General features: G+C 40.1%; 1 long non-coding RNA gene across 4 annotated transcripts; it reads left to right on the plus strand.

Moving 5' to 3' along the window:
* The first annotated feature begins 649 nt into the window (after positions 1-649).
* Positions 650-11,321, plus strand: LOC307214368. Of its 4 annotated transcripts, none has more exons than XR_013837989.1 (5): positions 650-711; positions 2,248-2,369; positions 3,379-3,541; positions 7,363-7,435; positions 10,251-11,321. It is a non-coding gene; the product is annotated as an uncharacterized lncRNA (long non-coding RNA). The 4 variants fall into 4 exon arrangements; XR_013837990.1 differs by having other exon boundaries at positions 2,254-2,369; XR_013837991.1 differs by lacking the exon at positions 10,251-11,321 and adding an exon at positions 7,523-8,543 and having other exon boundaries at positions 2,254-2,369.
* Positions 11,322-12,488: the final 1,167 nt, after the last annotated feature.

The following is a 12,488-nucleotide window of genomic DNA, read 5'->3' on the forward strand; positions in this document are numbered from 1 at the left end:
CTTTCATTTGCCATCTATGCTTCTGCAACATTTATTCCCTGTAGCAAAAGCAGTGGCTGAAGACATTCTCATTTAGTGGTAGCTGATGGAGAGATCATCCCTCAATTTTCCACCAGGTTATCATAATCTGCCATCATAAGATTAAGATCTCATTTTTAAAAGGAAAAGGAAAAAGAAAAAGAAAAAGAAAATTGATTTAGTGTCACTGCTTCATCCCACATTGGGTTTTGCTAGCTGCCTTAAGTATGCTAAGGAAAGGTGGGATATAAAAAAATACCTGTTTGGAAGATGCTAAATGAGTGAGCAAAACCCAACTGCCAGACAACTTGATTCAAAATGTTCCTTTTCTTTTTAATTTCAACACCAAAGATACCTTCTATGCTCCCTTCTCTATGCTGTGCAACAGATATATGTTAGGAGTAAATAGCTCAAAATTAGACAAATCATTAAAAATATATATCACAACATGTGATTGTGAACGTCTGCAAAGCTTACATTGCAGAATGAACATCGTTCTGATGCTCTAAATTGGAAGAGTTGCCTGTTCTGGTAACAGAAAGACAGTAATAGATACTTTTAGGCAAACTGTACATCATGATGGAGATGCATTCTGGAACTGTGTTCCATTGGATTCCCACTCCACAACACAACCAATTAGAGCCATGGAAAAGACAAGGAAGAGGCTATCGTAGGAAATCTTAATGTTCTGAGGTAGATATCCCTGTGTGGCAGTATTAATGAATCTCAACTGTTTCCAATTATGGGCCCTCCCTATGAAATATTTGCTTCCAGTCCAGCACAATAGCCTCAAGATTTTCATACACACAACCTCCCTTCCTGCTCCTTCTAGGCCACTGGCATTTAGTATCTTTCATCACACTCCTGTTGCCTCTTAAATCTGCCACAAAGGCCGCTTTATTGAGTGTGAGTGGCTGAAGGGATGCTTCAGCAATGGGAGGGTGTCAGCAAAGGTGATGGCATCAGTGGGTCCCTTCTCCTACCAAAGAAATAAAATATGCTGTGGGGTTTCAAGGGCCACTGATAAATTGGCCTTCAGAGGTGAGTTGTAACACAGAACATGCAAGCTGAAAATAGGTGAGGGATAAATGATGAAGATACAAATCTCAGGGGTGGATAGGTTCATATAGAGTAGAACGGTGCAAAGGACTGCCTATTTGGAGATAGCATTCAAATACAACCTACTGGGTATGATGATTTCAGAGAAATTTATTTCTCTGAAATCTGACAGGAAACCCATGTTACCGGTGAGGTAAAATGATCTTTAAGGAAGTCTATGACTGTGCTCTAGCACTTCCCTGCAGAGAGTTCAGCTGGACTATTACCACATGGTAGCAAACATTCAAGGAAAGTAACCTGCAAACAGTTGTTTTGTTTATAGTTTCAGCAACTTTACTCATATGAACAAATTTGCTGACAAGGATCTAACTTTCTGCAGTCACTCAATAATGTTGATAGCAAATTGGTTGTATTGCTCTGTTTCCCCCTCCTCCTCCCTGTGTAACTAGAGAGTGTTTTTGCACAGTAATCTCTAGCTAGGACTTGTAATTTAAGGAAGAGGAATTAATTTGCCACCCTATATGACAGTTCTACCAGTCCCAGAGTTCTTTAGTTCCTGCTGACATTTCCTTTGAGGAGGCAGGAGAGAACCAACAAACTAGTCTTCTCTCACAACAGCGGGACAGAAGGACTAGCACCATAGTAAATCAGGGACGTTGAAATTCCAGGGATAACAATAACCAAATGCTGGGAGGATTTACAGTTACATGTGAGTAAAGGACTGTGGTCTTCAGAGTGCATTGACCAGATCCTGCAGATCCTGCTCTTCTGTTTTTTCAGTGTAAATCCTTTGTGGCCAGTGTTTCAAAACAAATAATAATAATAATAATAATAATAATAATAATAATAATAATAATTCTTCTCAGGGATGACTCACACCCCGGCCATCACCTCTTTAATCTTCTACCCTTGGGCAGGAGATATAGAAGTATAATCAGCCGTACCAACAGGCTAAAAAATAGCTTTTATCTGTCGGCTGTTAGGCTGTTGAACGGAAAATAACATAGCGATATTGACTTGCAAGGTGGTGTGTTGTTCGATAAGAGATTGAGTGTTTGGGGGTGGGAGGCTCATTTAATTTCATTGAACACAGGTTGTACAATGACAATAAAGGTATTATTATTATTATTATTATTAAATGCTATTCATTATTAAATTTGTTTCCGTGAGGTGTAGTGATGGCCACCAACTTTAAAAGAAGATTGGACAAATTTGTGGAGGATAAAGGCTTTCAATGGCTATGTACCACCTCCACTGTCAAAGTCAGTGTGCCTCTGGAGGCCTGCTGCTAGGTGAGTGCTGTTGCACCGAGGTCCTTCTTGAAGCTTCTCATAGGCACCTGGTTGTCCGCTGTGAGAACAGGATGCTGGATTAGATGGATTTTTTGCCTGATCCACAAGGGTTTTTACTGGCTTCAAGCAGCAATGCCACTGTCCCTTCTAAATCTCACCATAAAACTAGCAACCAGGGATGGGGGCAGAGGCAAACTTCATTCATGGCCTTTGTAAAATGAGGGTTCGGTAGCAATTAGTAACCTTATCTGCTAGCACTGGCAACTTAGAACCACCATGCTTCCCCTGACATCCTACTTTCCTCTCAGACTTCCTTTATTGTCCCTTTTCATCTCATCCATGACAGATTTCCCCTGTGTCTGCAGGTCAGACATCTTGATTAACCCACAATTTCCTAAGTGTGCCTCCCCTTTGTCTCACACGTGGATGAACTCTACTGTAGATTGTCCTGAATTTGGGGATCTTGGAGGTTTCGGTGTGGATAAATGACTTGGCTCCTCCAGCACCTCACATTTATTCCACATGGTAGAAACTTTTAATAGTTTTTTCTTGCGGCAGTAACATGTGCTAGGCTGAATCAAAGGCAATGAAAAATCCATTATTTTACTTCACCTTGCCAAAAGACACTTTGCTATAATGGGAAACATTTCCCCCAATCAGCTGCCCGCATTCTCTGATATAATTACAACTTCTCACTTTTTTTCCCCTTTTGTTGTATTTGTTAGTTACCTCATTATTCCTCTCATAATAAACCTAGATGGTTTCCTGAAATGGGATTTCAGAAGTATCGCTGGTCCACTTTTGCAAGTTTCGAGTCGCATTCCTGCTCTTTCAGTCCTTTTGGATTCTGTTTTGATTAATAAGTGCCCTGTCCTCGTTTAAACGCGTTAAAACACTCACCTCTTCTGATTAGCACAGCCTGCCATGCAAATCCTTTGTGTTGCACTTTCTAATGATTGATACTGCATTACAGTCAGACGCAAATGTATGCCTACTCTTTTCTGTCGAGCTCATTTTGCCTTTGACGGTCAGCCTCCTGTACGCATTTGGTGTCAAGTGCTGGTGAGCGAAGGAGCCGCAGAGAAGTGCCTCCATTCCTCGCCTCGCCTCTTTTTAATCTGCTCGAAGGTGTTGCGGATTTGGCCCTTTTCAAGTTGGAGGCAGAGCCACAGGTAATTATCTGCAGCTGGATTTGAAAACACTTGTCAGGCAAAAGAATCCTTTGCTTGGCGAGGCTGCCATTTTGACAACCGGGGAAGAGGCAGAACATTTGCTTTACATGCTGAAGGTCCCAGGCTCAATGCTTGACATCTCCCAAGTAGGACGGCGAAAGACCCCCCGTTTGAAACTCTGATGCCAATCAGCATAAATAGTGCTGAGCTTGGTGCACCGATGGTTTGACCCAGTCTTCATGTCTAGCTTCCCTAACCAGCAGAGCATAACTTATGCTTGGGACAAGAGGACATACAGCAGTTGTTGTAAAGTAGTGTCACCCACAGACAGGGGATATAACTCTAGGCCTATACGGTGATAAGTCCTTCACAATGCTCATGCCCTTTTCCCCCATATTCAGAAGAGGCTGCTTTGCAAATGTGCCCCCGCAACACCTTAGCAAGATGTGGAAATACCTTGGATATCTCGTAACCCCATGTAAAATAAAGTAGGGTGAAGCAGGATCGTTATTTGTGGTGCTGTGGCTTAAGTGATGAAGTTCTGAAGGTTCAAATTCTTACTTAGCCATGAGGGTAACTGGGAGACTGGGAGAGTGACTAAGGTAAGGATGCTTCCAAACCACCCTCCCTGCTCTGCAAATAATATGCCTGTCTTCTTCGCCCCAAGATGACTATCTGCAATCTATGTGTGGTACAGATCCATGTGGATCTTGGTTCTTGTAAACAGTTCAACACTTTTCTCCCATTAAAATGCCTGGAGATGAACTGCTCTTTCATCTGGCATTTGATAGGCAAATGCACTTCCAAGTTCTCAGTTGGATGGAGATTTTTCAAGTTCAGCCCTAATTTATTTATCTTAAATCCGGCAATGTACTGTAATTTTACAATAAAAGCCTCCCAATCAAAGCTTACCTTATCCAGAGGTAATTAATACAAAGATTGTTGAATTAAAGATGTGAGTCTTGACACTTTGGCAGGGGGTAAGGGACATGGTCTCAAAGGCCCAAATTATGCCTGAAACAGACCAATTAACACCATGTATCTTCTTTTATGTTAACTTCAATTAAGGTTTCTTAAAATTTTTGAAGTTATTTTCTTCTTTACAGTCTCAGAATGTCAGAAATGTACATCAAAGAAAAACGCTTCAGTGCGAACACCATAGGTAACGCTCATTTGCACACAAATCTGCATATTGCAAAGGAGTTCAGAGCCCATTTTGCATGTATTATTGCAAGATGTGAGTCGACGAATTAAAGGACTTAAAGATAACAACCATACAAAGGAAAGAGTGCACCTACTTGTGTTTACAGAATGAACTTTGAAAAAAGGAAAGTAGTCATTATCTCTACACAGGAATATACATGGAAATTATATTAAAATGGCATTTTGGACACCTGTGTGGTTTAAACACTTTTGAGAAATTTGTAAAGTTCATTTAAAGGGAACTTCCATCTATACTGCAGACTTAAACTGGGTTAATAGCCTTCCTCTCTCAAGAGGAGATCTCCCCTGTGAGCGACAGATGAAACTACAATTCCCAGGATGCATTGGGGGAAATTATGACAAACTGCTTTTAAAAAAAACCTATATAAATTAGTAGTGTAGGTATGCTTTCTGAGATCATCAGTCACTGCTCTTAAGAGAATCGTCTTTGGTCCAACAAGAATTTTATCCATACACAACGCTTTTAAAACAAAATTGATGTTCAATGACTCCTGTTAACAATGAAGGTCAACAACAGGAGTGTCACATATCATCATTCAATAAAGGAAAGCAGGACTTGGCAAGTTTATACTAACTTTTACACCTATATTGCTACTGCTTCCTATTAGCCAGCTCACAAAAATTACTAATCACGCAATTCAGCCAGCTTGCCAAAAAGGGAAAAAGCTAAATCAGCTAAAATTGTGAGAGCTCGGCTTCTATCTGTTGAAGCTCATTTTTTGAGATGTCAATCTTTTTCTGCAAGACCAACTGTGATAAACCTGATCTTTGATCAACAGTTCTTAAAACACTGGATCTTGGCCAGAATCCATCTGTTGCTCAGCCCAGGCTCCGATTCGTACTGCCATGAAACTTCTGAAGAACTGTAAATGCCAATGGAAAGGTGTTAAGCTCATAAGCATTACCATCTAAATCTTTCTATCTTTCCAGCTGAGCTAAGCAAAAGGTTAAATGCTCCCCGTGGAGCTTACCCTTCCAAAAAAAATGACACCATTCAGGAATCTCTGTTTCCGTGTATTAGGACAATCCAATCCGTTTCAGAGGGAGAGGGTGAAATTCCGAACCGGAACAAAAGGAATGCGCCAAATCCTTTAGATCTGGATCAGGAAAATGTTGCGGCCCATATTCAAATGTCCATAGGTTACAATAATCTTTGGAGGCTCTGCTTTTGGTCCCATGTACAAGAGAGGTATGGTTGGGAGTGGGGACGGACTCAAAAAGGGCCTTCTCTGCAGCTATAGAATTTCTCCTGGCTATAGAATTTCATAGTAGTAGTAAATTTCATAGTTTAACTCCATACATTAACTACCTTTTATTTGTCTTGAACCTCCAGCTCATGTAGCCCTCTCCTTTTCTCACAAGGGGAACAATACAAATGTATTATTAGGAGTGTTCTGGTGAATATCTGCATATGAGCACTGATTGCACAGCATGACTTGAACCCTTCTCTCCTGGGGAGCTCATGCCACCTTTCTTGCCTTCTACTGCTAGATTATGGTGATACCTGGGCATTATAATAGTTGTATGGTCCCAGTTGTTTGCCTTGGCTTTTTAGAGCTGCCTGCACACACTGGAGCCCAGGAGTTTGTGTCTTTATTGTTCTCTTTCCGATTGCCCTAGTAGTGCATTGTATGTAGATGGTACATGAGGGTGGATGGTATCAGGTGTTGATTGGCCATTGGTGTACATTGATTGATGCCTCATTTTCATGGCTTATCTGAAGGTAGTGTGCAAAACGGTGATCAGGGATTAGCACTGGATGGGCTTAAATCTGACAGTGTTGCTACACGGATGCTTGTTTATGCTGTCGTCTGTTCGGCTTAGCAGCTCAGTATAAGATTGCACCATAGCTAGTGTCAGTGTAGCATCGCTGCAGTGACCATCAGCTTGGGGAACAATAACATTGCCCTGCCATCTAATAATTCTGTCAGATTCTTAATCAGCGGGGAAGGGTTGTTGCCTTTTTATTATTGTACAATACCTAGTGTTATATTTAGCTGCTTGAGAGTATCATAACCAAGCATTGTTTTTAGTGTAGTAAAATCTGTAAGTAGTGATGGGGAAGAAATTTGATTCAGGTCTTATTTGAAACTGAATCCATCAAATTTATCCTTTCCAAAACAATATACAAACCAAAACACAGCTAACATTTAAAATTTGCACTTAACCTGAATTTTGTTATGCACTTCGCCAACCAATGTTTGCAAACATGCATATATTTGGGGGAAGCGTGCATAAAAAATGAATATACTTGTGAAAATAACACACTAACATGCATTATATTAAAGAAAATTGCTTGCAAAACTGTGTACATTGGTCAAAACTGCATATTAGGAGAAATTTGCACAAAGGTACTGATGAATTTTTGTGATTTTTTTTTTTAACCCGCAAATTGTAAAATGTGGGGAACTGAAAATGAATGGAAAAAATGAGAAACTGAGAGAACTGAAATAAACAGATCCTTCCTAATCCTAACCCCTGCTTTTTGTAGTTATTTTTGAACAACTCACTTGCCCATAAGATCTGAGGATCATCCAAAACTTTTAGATAACTGGAAGCTCATTTTAAAAAGGAATGTTGTTTACATATGATTACAGACTGACAAGGAAATACCTTTGAGACTCATACCAAATTCAAAACGATCAGGACACCAAGACAGCTAAAGATCAGGTAAGTGGAAACATACTAAACACCATTTGTTTTGCACATCGGTGTTCATATAAAGCTAATAGAATTAAACAATCATTTCCTTGTCAGGTGCTTCCTTCAGCTGAAATTTTGAATTTTGACCTGAGGAATAGTTGCAGGCGCAGACCTTCAGTGCAGTGTTTGTCATTAATACACACCTTTTCTTCGGATGGGGTTTATGGGCCTGTCAACATCAGCAACCTAGTGTGTGTGTGTGTATGTGTGTGTGCATCACATGTGCTCACCTCTGAGATCTGCAAGTTTCATTCTTAACTCACCAAGAAAATGGGACATGACACTCAGCTCTATGGGACATTCAATCATTTCTGACCCACTTGCACACTTGGCTTGTCAAGGCCAGGCGGATGAGGAATCAGCCAGTTTTTAACATTATTGCACACTGTGCTGGGAGTAAGAGAGAGTTTATTATGTCTTTACTTTAAGGAGAGGGGAATGTGGCTGTAAAACAGGAAAGAGTGGGGGAAAGCTCAAGCAGATTAAATGGTTATTAATGAATATATGAGGAGGTGAGGAAAGCCTTGTGGACTAATTGCCCGTCTCGTCAAGCACCCTGTTTTCATCAGCGACTAGCCCAGGGCTTCAGGGAGGCCCACAAGCAGGGCACAAAGACAAGAGGACTCCCCCATCATTTGCCCCCCAGCAAAATGGCATTCAGAGTCACAAAATTCAAGCTTTAAAAAGGTTAGACAAATTAATGGAGGATAAGGCTACCAATGGCTACTAGACATAATGGCTATGTTCTGCTTCCACTGTTGGAGGCAATAGACTTCTGAATACCCGTTGTTGGGCATTCTCAGGTGGGATTGCTTTCGTGTTCTGTTTGTAGGCTTTGCATAAGCATCTGGCTGGCCACTTTGAGAACAGGATACTGGGCCAGGTGTGTCTTTGGCGAGCCTTGTTCTTCTTTTATTCCTATAATGGCCTCTGAACTTGGAGGCTGCAATTCGCTATCATGGCTAATCGCCATTTATCGACCTCTGCTCCATGAATAAGGCCATCTAAGCCAGTGGACATGACCATATATATTATGAGTTAGTTAACTGCTGGCTTGATTAAGTACTGCCTTTTCCCTTGCCAGAATCTATTAGCCCTCATCTTCGTGGGATGACCTTGACAAGAAGTCAAAGTCTGGCTTTACCACTTATTCCATCTTATTCATAAATACAGAATCAGGTCCCTTCCCCCTTAAAACTTAAGGAGCCTCAGATGCTTCACCTTTTCTTTGTACAGATAGTGTCTAAGCCACTGGATGATTTGGGCTCCCCTTTTCTGTACCCTTCCATAAATAAAGCACCTTGTTTAAGATGCCGCAAACTGGATTATACACAGTATTCCAAATATAGCCACCCCATAGATTTATATAAAAGCATTTTCACACTAGACATTTTAGTTACAGTCCCTTTATCAGTAATGGTAAATAGAAGAATGTGACCTTTTCAGTATTGCCATATCCTGATTTAATGTTTTCATTGATTTCCCCAGTGCAATTATTTACACAGAATCTCATTTGCCATATTGCCAATCTCCCTGCCAGACATTCAAACAGCAGCCACTGTTTAGCATGCCTAAGGGGAGGAGCTATAGTTTAGCTTTAGGGAGTTGTAGAAGGGACTGTAGCACTTAAATAATAGTATTCAGTGGCCTGCTTTACATGTAATGCTAAACTGTGGTTTATTAAACCATGGCCTAGCAGCATATGCAAACCCACCCAGCGGCTTAACTAAGCTTTCTTAATTATGGTTTATGATTGCTAGTTAACCAAAGTCTGAAGCTGGTCCATAAACCTTAGTTCATGTTAACCACAACTTAGTGTTACACGTATACCTGGACCTCCTCCTTAACATTGTTTACGGATCCAGCATTGACCCCAAGGTTATAGAGCGAAGGGTGGCAAAAAGTTCAAACTGCTCTCATGGCTCAGCTGCTCTCACTGGTGCCTTTTAACTATTCTGTGATGTAATAAACCAAGGTTTCCGTGATTAGCCATGGTTTATATGCAAATTCAGCCAGTGTTGTCTATTCAGAACCATACCATGACAGGCACCTACAATTTATAGGATTTCTCATGAGCTTCCCTGATATGCATCATAATCTTCAACTCTTCCCTGATTCAGAGTAAACTAGTTAAGTGTAGATGATGGTGATGATTTATTAAAGCTTCTGGGTGTGCAGTTAACCAATTTTTCAATAAAAATTCAGATAAAGAAACCCAGAAACCCAATCACACGCAAGCATGCTTACATCCAGAAGTTTTTCTTCCTGCATTTCTACTTGTGTGCTACAACACAAGTGGAACTCAGGAGGCTCATGTGTAGATGTGCTCTTGGCAAATCCTTAGCATAAAATAAAGACATAGCAACCTCAGGTCTTGAGATGTTTCAAAGTTAAAAGAGGTCCTGGTGTTATGCTCCTGTTCTTGCATCATTTCACCTGTGATAAGGGGAGACCAGAGTGGATGGCATTTTTAAGGCAATAGCACCTCTCAGCTGATTCAGTGCTTTCATGTGGACTTTGAGTGAACCAAGTCCATGCTTTCCTGGGGAAGTCAAAGCCCTCTCTCTGTGTGTGGTGCGTATTTCACAGAAATGTAAACCTAAGACCTCTTTTAAACTTTGTCTTAGCTTTCCAGATTGTCAAGATTTAAGGTGCACAGTGTTGCAAGATATAAGGCACTGTAAAACCTTGCAAGTAAATTTTCAACACCTGGCTGCTGATCCCTATTATGTTACCTTTACAAGCTATTTCCTCCCTGTAGACAAATGCCTCTTTTTTCCAGCATGAAGGACTGATTTGATTTTAGCCACTTGAACAGCCAAAGGCTTAGTCACTGGAAGCAGCCTGGATGCTTTAAGAATACAGAAAGTCTCCCTCTTCATGCAATGCAAAGTCTGGGTGCAATGCAAGATTTTTTCCACCTCCCTGAATAAACTGTTTTCAGTTCAGAGACAAACCAGAGAACACTGCAATCTGCAATCACTGCCAGCATTAATAATTTTCCACCTCACAACTGGAATTAGTGAGATGGAACTAAAATAGGAAGAATGTAGAGACCACTTTCAGAAGGCAACTGGGGATACTTCTAAATGTTTGTTGTGTGTGTCAGACCACCCACGTTGCAAATTATATCTATTTAATCCTGCAAGCTCAACTCAGAAATGTGTTCTACTGTATTCAACTTCATCAACAGAAGTTGCATTGAACCTTACGGTAAAGTAAGATTATGATAATTTTGCAAAACAGGTATGTTCTTTTTTCCGCCTTTCCCTGCTCATTCAAGTTTACAGCCTTTTCATGCAGGGACTGAATTATGGTGTGTTTGATGCTTTGCACCGCTAACATTATGATCTTGGGAATCATTTTATCAATGGGAAACTAGCAAAACAAGTACTGAAATTGTACTCTGAGGAATCTGATTTCTTTGTGGCATAACACTACAAGAGTATAGCATCTTATCAGTAAATGCTAGTAAAAATAAGAAGCCCACAATATGTGAAAAATGGAATATAAACAGGAAACATTGTATCTCAAGCTACAGTAAACTCATCAGAGAAGGATAGTGGAAGGATCTTGTTCAAAAATATGGTTAACTCCTGTAGATGCTTAAAATATACATTTTAATAAATTCCATTTTTCACACATTGCAGACTTATTCTTTTCTGACCTTTCACATGACATGCAAAGAGCAGGTGGCTTTTTGTGAGATAGAGAGAGAGAGAAATAGATTTTCTATACAACCATTTGCTTTAATACTCCTGCACAAAATTTATGGTTTCAATCTTTTAATGTATCCCAGGGAACCTCAGCCCATTTGCAAAGATCATATTACAGGAAACACAAATGTTAATTGTAAAAGTAAGTCAGAAGTGTTTAATGAATATGTGAACTAGTATTGGATCATGGGGAACTTCAGGCAGAAAAGGAAGTTCACAGGCTAAGTTTTATTTTGCCAATACTTTGAGAGTCATCAGAAATATCAAAACTCATGCCTTTAAAATATTGCTAAAAATTCCAAATGAGACAAATACAGACATCCATTACCTAAGGAGTTATTTAAAATCCAAAAGAATGTGCTTTTGTGATATTGTTATTCTTTCTTTTTGTAGGATAGGAACATTTGAATTAGTATACCAGTTAAAGACAACAGACCAAATTCTGCATAGAGGGGGCTTGAACTCCATTGACTAATTATGTTTTGGGTTTCAGCCCTTATATTTAGCATTATCGCATCTGCACAAAATGAGCATATATTGTTAGATCAAGAAGAAGGCATTTAGTGTTATGATTTATGAATCTTGATCTATGAAGCTGTGTCTATCAGACTGACATAATGCAGAGCCACTTCCTTATTCTTTGCACTCACACTGTATTCTTTAGCTATAATTAATTTAGAGTTAATTTGTGTTTTCTTTTTGTTTGTTCACTTGTGCACTGAGAAGAAATGCATTTTAAACAGCTGTTGCCCATTTGGTCCAAGTCAAACAAATGCAAAACAATACCTTTAACTAGACCAAGTTCTGTTGCTATAGAAGCTTTAGAAATCATGCAGAATTCTTCACCCAACAGAATGTTACAAGAGTATTTAGAACAAGGTTGTTAACCAGTGACTACAGTCTCGGTCCTCTGCTCACATACATGGGAGTAAGTCATGCTGAGCCCAGTGAGGCTTAAGTCTGAGTAAATCTGCATATCCATCATTGACCTAACACCGTACATCAACTCACATGAAATTATTTTCAGTAAAGCCGGTTCACGGATTCAGCTGCTAATCACCAAGGAGTTCAGTAATAACATGATGAGAGCGCATGCACAAACCAATTTTCATTCTCATCATGGCCATTTGATTGTGTGAACCACCCCTAAGGAGAGAAGAGATCTCAAGTGTGTACCAAAAATTATCTAGGATGAGCTGCAACACCTACTATTTGCACTGTTTGCTCCAATGAGAGCAGCCCCTTCCCAGTACAAATAGCATGCGTGCCCCAACATCCAGATCAAGACTGCAGTTTGCTAAAGT

This window comes from Podarcis cretensis (assembly GCF_951804945.1).
Source record: "Podarcis cretensis genome assembly, chromosome: 4".
Lineage (NCBI taxonomy): Eukaryota > Metazoa > Chordata > Lepidosauria > Squamata > Lacertidae > Podarcis > Podarcis cretensis.